Here is a 21,018-nt window from a genome sequence, read left to right on the forward strand (position 1 = left end):
TGCTCTTGTTTCCAGGGCAGCAAAGTGAAACCCAGCCCTGTGCCCCTTGGCGTCTGACCCCAGGTTGACTTGGCTGCATGTCACGGTGGGCCTCCCTAATGCTGATACACCTGGAAGCCCATAGACCGGTAAATATTTGCCTGTGCAGAAGGGAAGAAATGGTTTCTGTGCAGGATAAGTGATGAGGCTGCTCGTTGCTCTGTGTTAATAGTGCAAGACAAACAATGAGGTGTGAATGATGGTACACTCTCTGTTGGGCTCAGAGAAGGGAGCTACTGATGGCCGTGACCTCCAGACTCCCTTCCATGCCTCTCCGAGTGACCAACACAGAGCAGGTGGTGTCCTGCTGTCTCTGTTTCAATTCTGTTGCCCTCCACACCCCCAGGAGCTCAACCTGGAGATTGCTGCAGGGACATTTCAGTTTTCCCAAAGGGATCTAAAAATTAAACATACTCGTGCTTTATCATTAGAGGCAGTCCCTGGGTTACAAAGGAGATTCATTCCTAAGTGTATCTTTAAGAATTTGTAGGTAAGTCAGAACAGGTGCATACGGTTCTTATTTAGCTGCACTTTAGGAGCCCTGGTGGCAGCAGTGGTCAAGAGCTGCGGCTGCTAACCAAAAGGTCAACAGTTCAAATCTAATCCACCAGCCACTGGAAACCCTATGGGGCAGTTCTACTCTGCGCTATTGGGCCGCTATGAGTTGGAATCAACTGGAAGGCAATAGGTCTTTACAGGCTAGTGCGAGAAAAGGCTCGAAGCCTTTTCAATGATTTAAAGCTGCACATGCAGCAAGTGAAGGCGACTGTGATGACGAATTTGTTGGCAGTAGGGGTTGGTTCAATGGTTTCAAAGTGAGGGCAAATTTACATAAAAATAAAAGGCAAGTAAGAATGTAAGGACTTGCTGTATTCTCAGTCGGCTTCTTACCTACAACCCCTAACTCCCAGCTAAAGAAGAGAAAAGTGATGGGGAGAAGAAATGGTAAGATGAATAGATAAGGAAGCAAGTACGCCAGCAAATACCAGGAGTATTAAAAACAAAGGTTAGGGAATTGTTCAAAAATGGTACGTCTGAGAAAGGGGGGCGGCGGGGAGGGGGAGAACTGCTATTAAAGAAAAGTAAAAGTAGCCAACCCATATAAACTAGAATAGTTTTCTAAATTGTTGAGCTATCCAGATTTCTGATCCACTCTTGGTTTCAGTTTGGGTAAATAGAGCCTCACAATGTAAATGGAATTGACAAACTGAACCTGCAGTAACTGTGAGGAAATTATTCACCTTTCCAGGACACTGCAACATTAGTTTATAGTAAGATGACTTCTGATGAAAGGGAATAATAAGCTAGCGTTACTAGGTACTACTAATGCGAAATACACTCTAACAATGTAAAACTAAAATAAGTAATGGCATGATATAGCAACCAGAATGGTATGATATTACACAGATGCACTTGTTTTATAATTACTAGTATGTAAAGGTGTTCTCCCCCTATGTGTCTGTCAGTTTGTCATACTGTGGGGGCTTGTGTGTTGCTGCGATGCTAGAAGCTATGCCACCGGTATTCAGATACCAGCAGGGTCACCCATGGAGGACAGGTTTCAGCTGAGCTTCCAGACTAAGACAGACTAGGAAGAAGGACCTGGCAGTCTACTTCTGAAAAGCATTAGCCAGTGAAAACCTTATGAATAGCAGTGGAACACTGTCTGATATAGCGCTGGAAGATGAGCCCCCCAGGTTGGAAGGCACTCAGAAGACGACTGGGGAAGAGCTGCCTCCTCAAAGTAGAGTCGACCTTAATGACGAGGATGGGGTAAAGCTTTCAGGAAATTCATCTGCTGATGTGGCACGACTCAAAATGAGAAGAAACACCTGCAAACATCCATTAATAATCAGAACCTAGAATGTACGAAGTATGAATCTAGGAAAATTGGAAATCATCAAAAATGAAATGGAACACATAAACATCAACATTCTAGCCATTAGTGAGCTGAAATGGACTGGTATTGGCCATTTTGAATCGGACAATCATATAGTCTACTATGCTGGGAATGACAGCTTAAAGAGGAATGGTGTTGCATTCATCGTCAAAAAGAACATTTCAAGATCTATCCTGAAGTACAGTGCTGTCAGTGATAGGATAATATCCATATGCCTACAAGGAAGACCAGTTAATACGATTGTTATTCAAATTTACGCACCAACCACTAGGGCCAAAGATGAAGAAATAGAAGCTTTTTATCAGCTGCTGCAGTCTGAAATTGATTGAACATGCAATCAAGATGTATTGATAATTACTGGCGATTGGAATGTGAAAGTTGGAAACAAAGAAGAAGGATCAGTAGTTGGAAAATATGGCCTTGGTGATAGAAATAATGCCGGAGATTGAATGATAGAATTTTGCAAGACCAACGACTTCTTCACAGCAAATACCTTCCTTCACCAACATAAACGGTGACTATACACATGGACCTCGCCAGATGGAACACATAGAAATCAAATTGACTACATCTGTGGAAAGAGATGATGGAAAAGCTCAATATCATCAGTCAGAACAAGGCCAGGGGCCGACTGTGGAACAGACCATCAATTGCTCATATGCAAGTTCAAGCTGAAACTGAAGAAAATCAGAGCAAGTCCACGAGAGCCAAAATATGACCTTGAATATATCCCACCTGACTTTAGAGACCATCTCAAGAATAGAATTGATGCATTGAACACTAGTGACCAAAGACCAGATGAGTTGTGGAATGACATCAAGAGCATCAGACGTGAAGAAACAAGTGGTCATTAAAAAGACAGGAAAGAAAGAAAAGACCAAGATGGATGTCAGAGGAGACTCTGAAACTTGCTCTTGAACATCGAGCAGCTAAAGCAAAAGGAACAATTGATGAAGTAAAAGAACTGAACAGAAGATTTCAAAGGACATCTCGAGAAGACAAAGTAAAGTATTATAATGACATGTGCAAAGAACTGGAGATGGAAAACCAAAAGGGACGAACAAGCTTGGAGTTTCTCAAGCTGAAAGAACTGAAGAAAAAATTCAAGCCTCGAGTTGCAATAGTTAAGGAATCTATGGGGAAAAAATATTAAATGATGCAGGAAGCATCAAAAAAAGATGGAAGAAATACACAGAGTCATTATACCAAAAAGAATTAGTCGATGTTCAACCATTTCAAGAGGTGGCATATGATCAGGAACCGATGGTACTGAAGGAAGAAGTCCAAGCTGCTCTGAAGGCATTGGCAAAAAACAAGGCTCCAGGAATTGATGGAATATCGATTGAGATGTTTCAACAAACAGATGCAGCGCTGGAGGTGCTCACTCATCTATGCCAAGAAATATGGAAGACAGCTTCCTGGCCAACTGACTGGAAGAGATCCATATTTATGCCTATTTCCAAGAAAGGTGATCCAACCGAATGTGGAAATTATAGAACAATATCATTAATATCACACGCAAGCAAAATTCTGCTGAAGATCATTCAAAAATGGCTGTAGCAGTATATTGACAGGGAACTGCCAGAAACTCAGGCCAGTTTCAGAAGAGGATGTGGAACCAGGGATATCATTGCTGATGTCATATGGATCCTGGTTGAAAACAGAGAATACCAGAAGGATGTTTACCTGTGTTTTATTGACTTTGCAAAGGCATTCAACTATGTGGATCATAACAAATTATGGATAACACTGAGAAGAATGGGAATTCCAGAACACTTAATTGTGCTCATGAGAAACCTTTACATAGATCAAGAGGCGTTGTTCATACAGAACAAGGGGATACTGATTGGTTTAAAGTCAGGAAAGGTGTGAGTCAGAGTTGTATTGTTTCATCATACCTATTCAATCTGTATGCTGAGCAGATAATATGAGAAGCTGGACTATATGCAGAAGAATGGGGCATCAGGATTGGAGGAAGACTCATTAAGAACCTGCATTATGCAGATGACACCACCTTGCTTGCTGAAAGTGAAGAGGGCTTGAAGCACTTGCTAATGAAGATCCAAGACCACAGCCTTTAGTATGGATTGTACCTCAACATAAAGAAAACAAAAATCCTCACAACTGGACCAATAAGCAACATCATGATAAATGGAGAAAAGATTGAAGTTGTCCAGGATTTCATTTTACTTGGACCCACAATCAACAGCAGTCAAGAAATCCAAAGACGAGTTGCATTGGGTAAATCTGCTGCAAAGGACCTCTTTAAAGTGTTGAAGGGCAAAAATGTCACCTTGAAGACTAAGGTGCGCCTGACCCAAGCCATGGTATTTTCAATCGCATCATATACACATGAAATCTGGACAACAACTAAGGAAGACCAAAGAAGAATTGACACCTTTGAATTGTGGCGTTGGTGAAGAATATTGAATATGCCAGGGACTGCCAAAAGAACGAACAAATCTGTCTTAGAATAAGTACAGCCAGAATGCTCCTTAGAGGCAAGGATGGCGAGACTCCATCTTACATACTTTGGACATGTTGTCAGGAGGGATCAGTCTCTGGAGAAGGACATCATGCTTGGCAGAGTACAGGGTCAGTGGAAAAGAGGAAGACACTCAACGAGGTGTATTGACACAGTGGCTGCAACAATGAGCTCAAGCATAACAACGATTGTAAGGATGGCTCAGGACAGGGCAGTGTTTTGTTCTGTTGCGCCATGGGGTCGCTATGAGTCGGAACCAACTCGATGGCACCTAACAACAAAACAACAAAGGTGTTCTCATTTTGCAACTTTAACTAGAGGGAGAGGGTAATGAAAGAACCGACTGAGATAGCATTTAAATGCAAGTATTAGATCTGTTCTAATTAAGAACTCATCAGAAGCCCAAATTGATTGATTTTAATTATCATTTCTATAGCGGGATCACCATTATACTTGTGTTACCTGTCTTCAACTCAACATGTCCTCGCGGAAGGTAGCAGGGCTTGGAGGAAGCAGTCAGAATAGTGATTTAGCCTATGGGCTGTGTCGTCCGACTGCCTGGTTTGAATACAGGCTCTGCCACTGGCTCACTGTGTGGCTTTGGGCAGGTTATTTGATCTCTCTGTGCCTTGGTTTCTCCCAATATGAGATGGAATGAGTAATAGCACCTCCCTCATAGAGTAGCTACAAGAAAGAGGGACAAGAATCCAGGACAAGCTTTGAGCACAGTACTTGTTGTATAGGAGACAGTAAACCTGAATGATAATATCGTACAATTGAATGGAGTCATTTAAATGAACATGCCTTATAAAGTGTACAATTCCATATGCATCAGGTATATTTATAAAGATTATTAGTAAAATTTATTGAGCACTTACTACGTGTAAGGTAGTATCCAAGGTAAAAACCAAAAAAAAAAAAAAAAAAAACCCAAACCCATGTTGATTCCAACTCATAGCTGCCCTATAGGACAGGGTAGAATGGCTCCAAACGGTTTCCAAGGCTGTAATTTTTAAGGGAACACACTGCTATATCTTTCTCCTGCAGAGCAGCTGGTGGGCTCAAACCACCAACTTTTCAGTTAGCAGCCATAGCCCTTAACCACTCTGCCACCAGGGCTCCTAGTGTCCAAGGTACAGGCGTACAAATAAGTTAGGAGATGGACTATTTCCATTTCGAAATAAGTAAAACCTAGGCTAATTAGATAACACCTGGAATGATAAAGTCACCTCAAGGTTCCTTTTCCCTTAATAGTGTAGTGAGCTTTTATCCTAAATAAACGAGGGTAAGCGGTGTGGCATTCTGCTTCATACCAGTGTCTCCAGCACCACACTGACTGTGTCTAAACCCTGAGTTTGCCATTTATGAACTCTGAGCCCTTAGAAAGTTATTTTAGCTCTACCTGGTTCAAGTTCAAGCAGTTCGAATCCACCAGCCGCTCCTTGAAAACCCTATGGGGCAGTTCTACTCTGTCCTATGCAGTTGTTACGAGTTGAAATCCACTCGATGGCAATGGGCTTGGTTCAAATTCAAGGAGCCCTGGCAGCACAATAGTTAAAGTGCTCAGCTGCTAACAGAAATGGTCAGTTCAAAGCCACCTGCTGCTCCAAGGGAGAAAGATGTGGCAGTCTGCTTCTGTAAGGATCTACAGTCTTGAAAACGCTATGGAACAGTTTTACCCTGTCAGAATCAAGTCAACAGCAAAGGGTTGTTTGGTTGGTTGATTGGTTCAAGTTCAACATCTGTAATATGTAAATGATAAGTGTATCTGCTTCATAAACTGGATATGGGGATTAAAAGAGATCATGTATTTAAAAACGCAGAGCCCAGGAAAATTGCCTGGCTTAGAGTAAATTCTCAATAAATATTGTTGCTGTTGTTGTCAGGGACCGTTGAGTTGATTCTGACTCACAGCAACCCTGTGTACAACAGTCCTGCATCATCCTCACAATCGTTGCTGTGTTTGAGCACATGGTTGCAGCCACTGTGTTAATCTGTCTTGTCGAGGATATTCCTCTTTTTTGCTAACCCTTTATTTTACCAAGCATGACGGCCTTTTCCAGGGACTGGTCCCTCCTGATGACATGTCCAAAGTATGTGAGACAAAGTCTTACCATTCTCCCTTCTAAGGAGCATTCTCGCTGTGCTTCCTTCAGGGGAGATTTCTTTGTTCCTCTGACAGTCCACGGTGTATTTAATATTCTTCACCAACACCGTAATTCAAAGGCACCAATTCTTCAGTCTTACTTATTCATTGTCCAGCTTTCACATGCATATGAGGGGACTGAAAATACCATGGCTTGAGTCAGGCTCACCTTAGTCCTCAAAGTGACATCTGTACTTTTGAACGGTTTAAAGAGGTTTTTTGCGGCAGATTTACCCAATGCAATACATTGTTTGATTTCTTCGTTGCTGCTTCTATAGGCATCGATTGTGGATCCAAGTAAAATGAAATCCTTGATAACATCAGTCTTTCTCCTTTTATCATGATGTTGCTTATTGGTCCAGTTGTGAGGATTTTTTTTTTTTTTATGTTGAGGTGTAATCCATACTGAAGGCTGTAGTCTTTGATCTTCATCATTAAGTGCCTCAAGTCCTCTTCACTTTCAGCAAGCAAGGTGGTGTCATCTGCATATTGCAGGTTGATAATGAGTCTTCATCCAATCCTGATGCCATGTTTTTTTTTTTTTTTCATATCGTCTATCTTCTCTGATTATTTGTTCATCATACTGGTTGAATAAATATGGTGAAAGGATACAGTCCTGACGCACACCTTTCCTGATTTTAAACCACTCAGTATCCCCTTGTTCTGTTCAAACTGCTTCTTGGTCTATGTACAGGTTTTACATGAGCACAATTATGTGTTCTGAAATTCCCATTCTTTGCTGTATTATCCATAATTTGTTATGATCCACACGGTCAAATACCTTTGCATAGTCGATAAAACACGGGTCATCATCTTTCTCGTATTCTCTGCTTTCAACCAAGATCCATCTGACATCAGCAAAGATACCCCTCATTCTACATCCTCTTCTGAATCTGGCTTGAATTTCTGGTGGTTTCCTGTCAAGGTACTGCTATAACCATTTTTGAATGATCTTCAGCGAAATTTTACCTGCTTGTGATATTAATAATATTACTTGAAAGTTTCTGCATTCTGTTGGATTACATTTCCTTGGAAAGGGTACAAATACGAATGTCTTCCCATCAGTTGGCCAGGAAACTATCTTCCAAATTTCTTGGCATATAGGAGTAAGCACTTCCAGTATTGCATACATTTGTTGGAACATTGCAATTGCTATTCCATAGATTCCTGGGGCCCTGTTTTTTGTCAATGTCTTCAGTGCAACTTGGACCTCTTTCTTCAGTACCATTGGTTCTTGACCATATGCTACCTCCTGAAATGTCTGAACATTTACCAGTTCTTTTTGGTACAGTTACTGTGTATTCTTTCAATCTCCTTTTGAAGCTTCCTGTGTCATTCAGTATTTTGCCTGTAGAATCCTTCAATACTGCAACTTGAGGCTTGAATTTTTTCTTCAATTCTTGCAGCTGAAGAAATGCCAAGTATGTTCTTCCTTTTTGGTTTTCTAACTCCAGGTCTTTGCAGAGTTCATTATAATACTTTGTCTTCTCAAGCCACTCTTTGAATCACCTGTTCAGCTCTTTGACTTCATAATTTCTTCCATTTGCTTTAGCTACTCTATGTTCAAGAGCAAGTTTCAGACAATTATAGGGTCTACCATGCCAGGAATGACAAATTGAAGATGAATGTGTCACATTCATCATCAAAAAGAACATTTGAGATCTATCCTGAAGTACAATGCTGCCATTTATAGGATAATATCCATATGCCTACAAGGAAGACCAGTTAATACAACTATTATTCAAACCACTAACACCAAAGATGAAGAAATTGAAGATTTTTACTGGCGTCTTCAGTCTGAAATTAATTAAACATTCAATCAAGATGCATTGATAATTACTGATGATCGGAATGCAAAAGTTGGAAACAAAGAAGAAGGATCAATAGTTGGAAAATATGACCTTGGTGATAGAAACAATGCTAGAGATTGCATGATAGAATTTTCCAAGACGAATGACTCGTTTATTCCAAATACCTTTTTTCAACAACATAAACGGCAACTATACACATGGACCTCCCCAGATAGAATACACAGGAATCAAACTGACTACATCTGTGGCAAAAGACAATGGAAAACTCCATATCATCAATCAGAACAAGGGCTGGGGCCGACTTTGGAACAGACCATGGATTGCTCACAGGCAAGTTCAAGTTGAAGCTGAAAAAAAAAAAAAACTAAGGAAAATTAAAATAAGTCCACTAAAGTATGACACTGAGTATATCCCACATGAATTTAGACACCATCTCAAGAATAGATTTGATGCATTGCACATTAATGACCAAGACCAGACAAGTTGTGGGATGACATCAAGGGTATCACATATGAAGAAAGCAAAAGGTCATTAAAAAGACAGGAAAGAAAGAAAAGACCAAAATGGATGTCGGAAGATACTCTGAAGCTTGCTCTGGAGTTTAGAGTAACCCCTATACCTGTGGGAAAAGGGTTTTCTTTGTTGTGTTAATGAGGCCAAATCAGTTTATGGTATGTCTTAAGCCAATCACTTTTGAGATACAAAAGGAGCCTATTAGAAGATTGATAGATGCCATGCCAAGGACCCCAGGAACAGAATCTGAAAAGAGAGAAGGACCTTTACCAAGAGCCAACAGACAGCTTTTTCCTAGAGCCAGTGCCTTGAATTAGAACTTCTAGCCTCCTAAACTGTGAGAAAATAAATTTCTGTTTGTTATAGCTACTCACTTGTGGCATTTCTGTTATAGCAGCACTGGTTGTATCCTTTGACCATACTTATTCAACCTGTATGCTGAGCAAATAAATCTGAGAAAATTGACTATGTGAAGAAGAATGTGGCATCAGGATTGAAGACTCATTAACAACCTGCAATATGCAGATGACACAACCTTGCTTGCTGAAAGCGAAGAGGACTTGAAGGACTTACTGATGAAGAACAAAGACTACAGCCCTCAGTATGGATTACATTTTAACATAAAGAAAATAAAAATCCTCACAACTGTACCAATAAGCAACACCATGATGAAAGGAGAAAAGATTGAAGTTGTCAAGGATTTCATTTATTTGGATCCACAATCAATGCCTATGGAAACAGCAATGAAGAAATCAAACGATGTATTGCATTGGGCAAATCTGCTGCAAAAGAGCTCTTTAAAGTGTTCAAAAGCAAAGATGTTATAACCTGACCCTATGAATCCATGCCAGTAAATTTCCATTAGTCCTTAAACCCAGCCCAAGCTAGATTTGGCCTGCCCCGCATTGAAGAAGGGCCAACTGTAACCACTAATTGACCTCAACAGAGGATGCAGAAACAGGTGGAATGAATCAGAAGGAAAATCATCACCTGGACCCTATTCCAAAGTGTGAGATCCAACAAGAACCACATCACCTCCTGTTTCCTGACCACCTTCTAGATTTTTCCTTCCCGGCTATGTGTGTGTGGCCATCATCTTGCTGCCCAAATCACATATAAGCCCTGCTTCTCCATAGCTTGGGGAGCCAGATCTGAGGAACTTCCTCCCGGCTCCTTGCTCTGAGCATTGCAATAAGTTACTTTCTGTTTCTCAAACATGGTGTCCAGATAATTGGCCAGTCTGAGCACTCTGGACAAGGACCCACCTTCTAGAGTTCGGTAACAATTTTGGCACCCAACGTGGGGCCTCCATCCAGAACCCAGCACCCCCTCTACCACAAACAGAAATTCCACCAACCATCAGCATGCACGATCCTCTTGTTCGGGAGGATCGGGTGGGTCTCCTAACCTTGACCCAGGTGGTGACCAGCCTGAGGCACTTTTACTATGAGAATTAGAACCTAACTCTAGTATGGACATCCACTAGGTAAGTGCCCTAGGAATTTCTCTTGTTAAATATAAGTGGTTAAGATTGGAGGCGGGGGGCATTATCTGGAGAATTGAGGTAGGACTAAGACAACACAATTAGGGAGGATGGAAGCCCCGTTAAAAGCATCCTCCTTATCTTGCCCCGCCACTCCCCCTAGCCGGGGGCAGAGAGTGGGCAGCCTAGTTTATGGTTGCTGACTTTGGTTAAGTTCAGGTGCTGGTTCTGTTTCTGAGTGAGTGAGTGAAATACAGGAAATCAACATGGTGTACCTTTACTGGTATTCTTTGTTTTTTCATGTGGATTCTAATTGCTGTTTGGGGCCACTTAACTATGACAAAAGAGGGAAAAAATAGAATGAAATCCCCTACATACAAGACTTTCTGTCTCTCTGACAAAATAAAAACCTACAAAAACAGTGTAAGCTAATGGTGCAGGGAAAAAGGAAGGGGAGAAAAGCCCCACCTGAAGAGTCCTGTGGGCAAAATAGGCCAGATAAACAGGATGATTTGTAGGGGGCCAGGGTCTTCTGGTTACATCCAGCCAGAGGCCAAAGGTCATATCCATATAAATGGGAAGATAAGGTGTGAAGAGAAGACAAGTTTGGAATCTTCTTAAAAATGGTTATGTGTTTAGGATTATGCGTTTATCTGAATGTACTATAGAGAGCATGTAATTCCACCTTCAGCCAATACTTAATTGGATATGCTAAAAGGGGAACTAGGATTTCCTGGGAGAAACACAGACTTTTTGTTTATCGAGCAGGGGTTTAGGTCAAAAACCTGAGCCTCACCCAGGTAGCCATACCCCTCCGTTCCCTCCAGGGAAATCATCCGCCATCCCTCAGATGAATAGCTTGCCAGTCCCTGCAGAGTCAGAAACTCCCTGTCCTGCCCAAGGAATAGTCTCCCCAGCACACACCCATAGTGGGGTACAATTTGGCCAGGAATGCACCCAAGTCTCCTTAGGGCAATTTCTGCTGAGACAAATGCCTGCCAGATTGGATTACAACGGCCAGCCTAGAGGGTTTACCATTCTCCACCTCTGATCTGTGTAATTAAAAGAACAGAGATGACTCAAAATGCACAGAAGCTTCGTTTGTGTCCATCTTTGCCAAGCATCACCTGAGTTGGGCTGTCAGTCACTTCCAAATGTTCTTTTAACTTTAGAGGAACAGAAGATGGTCTTAGAAAAGGCATGCCAAGAGGGCAACAGGTTGCAAAACCTCAACCCTCAGGATGGTACTAGACTCCCGGCAGCCCAGGCCGTATCTGCCATATATACCAGCTGGGGCAGGACAACTAGAGCAATATAAAAACTGTTTGACAGCAAGGGGCACCAAAACAGAAGAGCCTTAGGAAAGTTTAGGATGTATAAGGCCCCAAGGAAAATCCCTCCAGCCTCCTAGAATGGGTGAACGAAGCATACCGACATTTTACTGATATAAACCCTGAAGACCAGGTTAATAAATATGGCATTCATTAGCCAGAGTGCCCCTGACATCAAGTGGAAACTTCAAAAGTTAGAAGAAGGTCTAGGAATGAATACTTCACAACTTGCTGACATTGCTTTTAAAGTCTTCAATAACTGGAACCGGTACGAGGAAAAAGGCCATGCTCTTGGCAGCAGCTCTGAGAGGTAACCCACCATCCTGGCAGGCCTCGTGTAGGGTAAGTCCTTGTGGGCCCCAAAAGAGCCGGTGGCCAACTCAACGCCCCGTAAATCTAGGCCCCGGACAGCGTGCCTATTGCAAACAAGAAGGCCACTGGAAACCAGAGTGCCCCTCTTGGCCAACCAAGTCCAAGCAGGAAATCCATAATACGGCTCCCACAGCTGTCAGCCAATGACTCAGACTGATGGGGCCCAGAGACTCCTGCAATCCATGAGGAGCCCAGGGTTGGAATAACAGTGAGAGGACAACTTACTGAGCCAACAGACTAGACAGTTGAACATGGCCTCTGCTTCTGTCCCAGGCACACAGGGTCCCTCCAGCCACCCCAGGCAGGGATGAGTCTGCAGTCCCAGCCCTTGGCCAGCTTCATCGGTGGTGGTGAGCTGCCAAGTACAGGCAGCACACAGCTTCAGAGCCTGGCGAGACAGTCACCATTCTTACCTCGCCCCAAATCCTGGCAGGCCTGTGACAGCAAAGAGGAAAGAAAGCCTGCTAGAGATGCCTTTCTTGAATAATGTACTACAGTTCCCAAGGACAATTGTTAATACCAGGACACCTGATGGCACCCGATAATAAAGGCAGCTCATGAGAGCAGACATTATGTCGGGATGCTAATGTTTCACTGGCTACTCAAACTGATAAAAGAGCCTAATATACAAAATATCTAGAAGGTAGTGAACAATCCGAAATCAGGCCCCTATCTCCTATGCCTGGGGTGCAAGCCTGTAGGACCAGACCCAGAGAAGACTGGCAAGTGGACTTAACAGTTATGACAGGAGATTTAAAGTATTCTTTAGTGTTTGTAGATAACCTTGACCAGAGGTTCAGAAGCCTTCCCCTTCCGAAAGGAAAAGGCATCTAAGTTAAGCAAAGCTCTCCTCAATGAAATTACTCCTTGACTTCGCAAAGCAATAACAGAGGAGCCTATCCAAAGTCAGGACATTTAGGGATTTGGTGGAAGCTTTTTTTTTTTTACGTGCTCCCTGGAGACCACAGTAACTACTGCACTGACTGCGTGCTTAAGAGTTCTAATTAGAAACCTCAGCTAGTGCGGGCAATGTGGGTGAATACGTGTATTCTGAGAGACCAACCTGGCTGTTGAGAGTCCGGGTGACCCCCTAGAAGCAGGCTCCGATTGAGCTGCTGTGAAATGCTCTGTGGGAGACCTTTCCTTAAGGCAGTCTGGGGAAGTAGTGCTTCAGCTGATCAAGTAGTCCAGGAACTTAGTGTTTCCAGGTATCTTAGGTAACATTAGCTTAAACACGTTAGCATCTGGGCTCCCCATCCCCTGCTCCATTTCTGCTGGGCTGGGGTGAGGCTGACTTGCATTTCAGTGCTTATTGCTGTGTGTTCTGCTTATACGAGGCAATTTCTTCTGCTTCTCTTAGCACCTAAGATCGGCCATTCTCTTCGCCCTCCTAAATCTTAGGGGTGGAGCACGGTGACAGAAGCTGGTGAATAGTACTGGTGCCTAGAAGTTGGAAGCCATCAGCGGTGTTTACAGAGAGATTGTTAATTGGATTGAAAGGAAACCTCTGAGTATATGAAAGGGCTTGGAGACAGGAGAAAGCTAGTAAAGCTTCTGGTGGCAGTATAAGAGAAGGGTCCTGGAGACCATCTGCCTGGGTTCAAATCTTGGCTCTGCTAGCTTTTGATTTTGGGTCAAGGGGCTTCACTTCCAGGTGGCTCAGTTTGCTTATCTGCAAAATGGCAGTAAACAAGAATGGCAGCTTTCTAGGATTATTGTGAAAATTAAATCAGATAAAACTGAAAACTACTTAGCTCATTGCCTGGCATAGATTCTTTATACTGTGATTTGCCAATTGAGGTAGATGTTCCCTAAGACCATGGACACCACAGCCCTCACCCTATGTAGTTTGGTCCCTCGGAGTTTGGATGTGTCTATGGAGCTTCCGTGACCTTGGCTATCTTACCCTTCACCAGAGTTACCACTTATCTATTGTCTCTCGTTTTGTTTTGTAGGCCTGTCTAATCTTTGGCTGAAGGGTGAACCTCAGGAGTAACATGTTTTTCTCCAGCTCTGTCGGGGACCCTCTATGGTGATCCCTGTCAGAGCAGTCGGTGCTGGTAGCTGGGCACCATCTAGTAAGCCTTTTTGCCTACTACCTCCAGGAGCTAATCATTCCTTGCCTGTTCCTAGGTCTCTAAAACTCTACCCCTTGTCAGCAGGAAGTAGCCGATGAGTCACTGACTCTTATCCGTTAAGATTAAGGAATTGCTAGAACTCAAAGGGAGCTTGTAACCTGATCCTATGAATGCCAGTAAATTTCCATTAGTCCTTAAACTAGCCCAAGCCAGATTTGGGCCACCCTGCGTGCCCAGAAGGGCCAGCAGACTTCAACAGAGAACGCAGCAAGAGGTGGAATGAATCAGAAGGAAAATCATCAGTCAGACCCTATTCCAAAGCAAGAGGTCCAATGAGAACCACGTCACCTCCTGTTTCCTGGCCACTTTCTAGAATTTTCCCTCCCTAGTATGCCTTTTTTTTTTTTTTTTTTTTTTTAAGTATGCCTGCATGGCCATCATCTTGCTGCCCAAATCACATGTAAGCCCTGTTCCCCCATAGCTCGGGGAGCCGGATCTGAGGAACTTCCTCCCGGCTCCTTGCTGTGTGTATTGCAACAGAGTTACTTTCTCTTTCTCAAAGACTGTCCAGATAATTGGCAAGTCTGAGCACACAGGACAAGGACCCACCTTCTCGGGTTCAGAACAGTGTCATTTTGAGGACTAATGTGTGCCTGACCCAAGCCATGGAGTTCGCAGTCACCTCTGTGCATGCAAAAGCTGGACAGTGAATAAGTAAGACCAAAGAATTGATGCCTTTGAATTGTGGTATTGGTGAAGAATATTGCATATACCACAGAGTGCCAGGAGAATGAACAAATAAATCTGTCTTGGAGGAAGTACAGCCAGAATGCTCCTTAGGAGCAAGGATGGTGAGACTGCGTCTTACATACTTTGGACATGTTGTTAGGAGGGATCAGTCCCTGGAGAAGGACATCATGCTTGGTAGAGGTTCAGCGAAAAAGAGGAAGACCCTCAACAAGGTGGATTGACACAGTGGCTGTTTCAATGTGCTCAAGCATAACAACAATTGTGAGGATGGCAAAGGACTGGGCAGTGTTTCGTTCTGTGGTACATATGGTAACTATGAGTCAGGACCGACTCCATGGCACTTAACAAGAAACTAAGTCATTTTGAATTAAGGGAGGCACCAAGTATTTAAAGCATATTCAATGAAAATACACACAGTTCAGGAAATAACTTGTACATCCTCCTGACTCAGTATATCTCCATTTGAATGATTAGCTGGTCTTTCAAACCCTCACAAACCTCTCCTTATCCACTCTTCTCATTTCCAGATAATGGCTGCTCAAATTATCCATCTTTAAAGCCAGGAAAGCTGTCCTTTTTCACTTTCTGTTACTCAACCCCGTATCCAGTCCACCAACACATTCTTACCTTTAAGGCATATCTCCTTCAAAACATGTCCAACTGCATCTTCTTTGCAGCTCTACTGCTACGGCCATCATCCCCTACCTGGATGGTGGCAAGAGGCCCTACCTGCTCTGTTTGCAGCCCCTTGAAGCTTCTCCTTTATTCTCCACCCAGCAGTCTGAATGATGTGGTTTGAACATAAATATAGCTGGACACCAACTCATGAAGACCCCACGTGTGCCAGAGTAGAATTGTGCACCACAGGATTTTCAATGGCTGAGTTTTTGGGAAGTAGATTGCCAGGCCTTTCTTCTGAGGCACTTCTGGGTGGACTTGAACTGCCAGCCTTTCAGTTAACAGCTGAACATGCTACATTTGTACCACCTAGGGACTACACTTATTATTTACCTATACTAAGCCATTTAATCCTTAAAATATCATTTAGGAAGTTACTATTCTCTTTTTTGCAGCCCAGGGCCCAGAAAAGTTCAATAGTCTGCCCAAGATCAAATATCTTGTAAACAGCAGAGCTGGGATTCAAATATAAGCACAGTGTCCCCAGAACCCATACTTTAACCACCGAACTATCCATCTTACTTCTCAAATAAGCCTCCTCACTTCCCTGCACAAAGCCCTCAACAGCTCCCATTATACCAAGTATGGCATCCAAGCTCCTCATGGAAGCCTTCTAGGGTAAGAACCAGCCCTGCATCCATTTCTAAGCACACCTTGTACCTTTGCCCTCTGGCACACCCTGCCTTACCACTCCATCCCACCCCCCACTCCAGTTGCTCTTCCAGCCCTGGCTGGCTCCTACACTCTCACTTCCCCCAGGCTGGGGCTTCACCTTCTCATCCACAGGAATCCTCCAGTGGCAACATCCCCACAGCCTGACAGCCTGCAGATTCCCATCTCTTCACCTGCTGCATTTGGATAGCACGCATTTCCATCTGGACTTTTAGTGTACTGCATTGCAGGTTTTGCACACTTGCGTTGTTTCTCTCCCACTAAGTGTCAGCTTCGTGGGAGCGGGGTTCCCTCTGGCTCAAAGCCAATTTCCCAGCTGTGTAAGAGTCTGGCTCCAAGTGAGGCTCACTTATTATTGGTTGAATGAATGTTCAAAGAATAAAGGTGTCACTTCTGGAGCATACAAATAAATTGCTTCAGCAGTGCTATGAGGAGCTAGCAGTCTCTGGATGGTACAGTTAACATGCTCAGCTGCTCACTGAAGCACCTAGCAAGGAAGACCTGGTGATCTGCATCTGAAAAATCAGCCATTGAAAACCCTGTGGGGCGCAGTTCTACCGTGACATACGTGAGGTTGCCACACATAGGAACTGACCGGACAGCAACTGGTTTAAGTCAGGAACAAGTCCATAGATGATGTATTTGAAGGGCGAGTACACGTTGAGATGAAGCTGTGAAAGGAAGAGGCTGGAGGAGAAGGGAGCGCTGTAGCAAAGACACAGGCTGGAAGTCAGCAGTATTGACTCAGCGCATGGCACAGAAGGGGGCAGGTGAGACCAAAGCTGGAGAACGTGCAGTGTCTGAATGATGGCTGGGCTTGGGCTAGTCAGTGTAGGGTTAGGATGTTCATACTGTATTTAGTCAGAATCTGCTTCTCTGTAGTTATATCCATTGGATCTAAGTTTTCCCTGTTTCTCCTAGATCAATAAAGAAAAATTTTAGTCCCTTTTATATAAGTTAGCCCTTTAAATGAGAGTAACTGTCTTGCCCCCTCTCCGCCTTTCCTTCTCTATACTAAGCATCATCAGTTCTTGGAGTCCCAAGATTTCTAAACCCTCACTTTCTGAGCACTCAGTCTGAAGTCATTTATCAATGCCTTCTTAAACCCCCTAGAGTTTAATTTTAGTGTCAAGGATTTCAGGAGTGACCTGGCCATTGCAGAATACAATAGGGCATAGACTAAGCAGATAAAAGTAGAACACACCCCTTTTCTGAAGAGCTTCAGCAAGAAATAGTTCAGAGACTATTATGCATCAGATGATGAGGTCCCGTACAGTAAAAATGAGTGAGACATAAAGTAATGTGGTCTGAACATGTTTTGAAATTCCAAATGCTTTATTCTCTTCTCTGAATTTCCCCTGAAGTCATTTTAGCATTATCTTGATTCTGAGAGAAGAATTTGCAATATGTGTGCATAGGAGCAAACAATTTAAATTGAAGACTTCAAAACAAAAATTTGTAGGTGTGTAAAAAGTTCCGATTCTATGGTTCTCTTAAGATTATAATGAAAATCCACGTAGCCTTATACCATTGTTCATCTTTCTGTTATGTGTACTTTATTATGGGCATACAATAAATTTTTTAATAAATGAATGAATAGAACTGTTATTGAATCAAGCGGGCTACCTCATAAGGTAGTGAGCTTTTCATTACAGGAGATATTCACACAGGATAGTAGAACATCTACATATAGAGAAAAAAGACAGTGCAAGGGGAATTGTAGCACTTCGTATCTGCGACAACTTGCAATTCTAGAAGGGTATGATTATAATGTTGTTGTTAGCTGCCAATTTCAACTCATGGCAACCCCATGTGTTGCAGAGTAGAACTTAGCTCCATAGGGTAGGAGGGGTGAAATTGTAACATAAAACTGCGTCAGGAAGAGTAACCATTTTCCAAATAAGCCATAGAAATATTCTCAGCTTTATTTAAACTATATAATTCATATCAGGAAAAACAGGACTTTTGGTTGAAAATCTACTGAACTATTCTACATCCAAACACATTTTCAAGACTCCCAGTGGCCAAATATTGAATAATTTTGGCACCAAAATAAATAAGGACAGTAATAGATTATAACCCATTGAATAGAATAAGAACGTATGAGGTCATACTGGTAATGGAAAGGAAAAGAGGGAGGGAAGGAAGAAGAGGTGGACAAGGAAGGAGAAAAGGGAGAAGGGGAAGCTGGGGACATGACTGTGAACCAGAGGGAAGCCCTGCTCTTACGGAGCTGACAGTGGGAGAGAAAAAACACAAATGTGCAAAACCTGCAACGCAGTACACTAAAAGTCTTCACCTGCTATCCAAATGCAGTAGGTGAAGAGCCGGGAATCTCTGCAGGTGGCCAGGCTGTGGGGAAAGCCTCTGGGGATGCTGCCACTGGGGGACTCCTGTGGATGAGAAGGAACAGCCGTGGGAAGATCAGGGTGAGCTCCCCAGTATGGGAGAGCAAGAGGGTAGGGAGCCAATCTGGGGCTGGAGGAGCAGCTGAAGGCCAGTTGATTAATTAACATATTGACTAATTAATGAAAGAGACATAAAGAAAATAATCCATTTCAACCCCTTTATTAAATAAGGGGGTAAGCGTGCTCCAGGAGTCATGGGTGCTTGTCTATGTCACATAAGTAGTTAATGAGACAAGTAGCACTAACTAAACTCTCCTTGGAGGTGGGAAGTGATCTTTCTTCAGTGCCTTCGAAGACCTATTTCTTTCTTTCTTGCCCTGGTCTCCCCAAGGACATCTTCCTTGCTGAGCTCGTTTTTGGACATGAGACTTAAGAAACCACCACATCTCATCTGTAGTGAAGATCAAACAAAAATTAAACAAGCAAGTGATAAACATGGTATTGACTTAACCACATCAGATTAATTCTAAAGGGGACCTTTTACTTGTGACATGGTCTAGTGGAGTGAGCTGACATTTCATCATATAGCCATTGGGCAAGCAGAGGTCTACGCCCCAGTGTTAATTAGTGATCTCAAAGAATTGCTGGACAGCTAGGAGGAGCCAACCTTCAGCAGGATTTAGGAGCAGTTGGATACAAAGTGGCCATATCGTGATTGACAGTGTCTTCAAAGACCCACTAGTCCTAGTATCTATGTGAATTGTTTTATGAGGCAAGTTGAGTTACTCACTGGTCTTGATGATGATGGAAAACCTTAAAACAAATAGCACTTAGATTTCTTGGTATCATGATAAGATTAGCATCTGCAGATAGACTCCTGAACACTACCCTATCTTTTTTCACGACGCCCGGGTAATAGAAGGAAACGTTGCCTCCGTGAGTCTTGAGTCCATGGACTTTAGTAGCTCCTATGCTAACCAAAAGGTCGGTAGTTCGAATCCGCCAGGTGCTCCTTGGAAACTCTACAGGGCAGTTCTACTCTGTCCTATAGGGTCGCTATGAGTCGGAATCGACTCGACGGCAGTAGGTTTGGTTTTGGTTTATATCAGGCAAAGCCAGATTGTCAGAATCTAAAATACGAACAACAGAGCTCCCATGCCAATCTTTTTATATGGACTTTAAAAAAAAAAAAGAGTTACAATGGGTAAAATCCCAAAAATGGGTTTTAACGATTGAAATATTCAGGAATGTTGGATGAACAATTAAAAAAAAACTTGATAAGGAAATTGAAGCTTTTGTTTCTCAGCAAATCTATGACATTCTCTTTCCCACCAGGGCCACTTGATGGCCATCCTAGTCCATAGAGTTATATCACATCTGAGCTTCACTAAATGAGGTGCCTGGTATTTATAGTTAGTCATACCCAGCTAGCTGTGGGAAGTGCATTCTCAATTCTATTTCCTGCACACAGGAATTCTAACCTGGATGCCCAGCAATGCTGTGAAAGCCCCCTACTGAACTAGGTGCAGGTGTGGCTACACACAGCCCCAAGCACACCTGCTTTTGTTTTAGAATTGGTGCCTGGGAGGAGGATAAGAAGGAGGGGGGTGGGGAGCAGGATCAGGAAGTAGATCAGGTAGGACTTGGGAGGGCTGCTTGGCAGATTCCAGAAAGTGAGGGAGACTGAAAGATACATAGGAAAAGGAACAGGAGAGAGAGAGAACCCAGAGGAAGAAAAAGACAAAGGAGGGGCTGTTCTTGCGCTGATCGCAAGAGCATAGAACCCACTCATGTTCAACACCAATGCCCACACAGAGCATGAAGACTAGCCTTTATATTACACTCAACTCTGCTCATTTATTCCTTTGTAGCTTATTGTGTTGTTGTTAAGTGCCCTTGAGTCTCCCACACAAAAGGCAAGAATTCTCCCACTGAACCCCCAATGCCTCATAGCTTATTATACATGCTGCTTAGCCATATGCTCACAACTCTAAAATCACGAGAGAGCTTATGAGATATGCATAAAATTAAGCTTTCTTATTTGATCAATGAAAGCATAAAGCACTTTCCTCTGTGATGGCCCAGGTGTCGGGACCACATTGTTGAGGCGTCGTAATTGGTCACAACATAACAGCCTCTTTTCTGTCCTTTCTAGGTATTCTCATTTGCATTAAGGATTCTTTAGCTAGGTTTCAGTGCTCCTTAAGTGCCTGGAAGAAAACTCAGAGTTCAGGCGAGCTGGGCTCATCCTTGGAAGCAGCAGTGTAACACAGTGCCCAAGAGTCAGTCTACCTATTTAAAACCCTGGTCCCACTGCTTGCTCACTGGGGGACTTGGATGGGCAATTTAATTTCTTTGTGCCTCAACATTCTTAGCTACAAACTCAGATTCTTAAGATTGAGAGATTTAAAT

General features: G+C 43.0%; 1 long non-coding RNA gene across 3 annotated transcripts in view; it reads left to right on the forward strand.

The window, feature by feature from the left end:
* The window catches only part of LOC126062691 (uncharacterized), a 70,229-nt gene that overhangs the window by 5,121 nt on the left and 44,090 nt on the right, over positions 1 to 21,018 (forward strand). For all 3 annotated transcript variants that reach the window (XR_007514115.1, XR_007514116.1, XR_007514117.1), the window contains exon 2: positions 16 to 128. This is a non-coding gene — a long non-coding RNA (uncharacterized LOC126062691). The remainder of the gene's footprint in view (positions 1 to 15; positions 129 to 21,018) is intronic.

This window comes from Elephas maximus, chromosome 19 (genome assembly GCF_024166365.1).
Source record: "Elephas maximus indicus isolate mEleMax1 chromosome 19, mEleMax1 primary haplotype, whole genome shotgun sequence".
Taxonomy (NCBI): Eukaryota; Metazoa; Chordata; class Mammalia; order Proboscidea; family Elephantidae; genus Elephas; species Elephas maximus.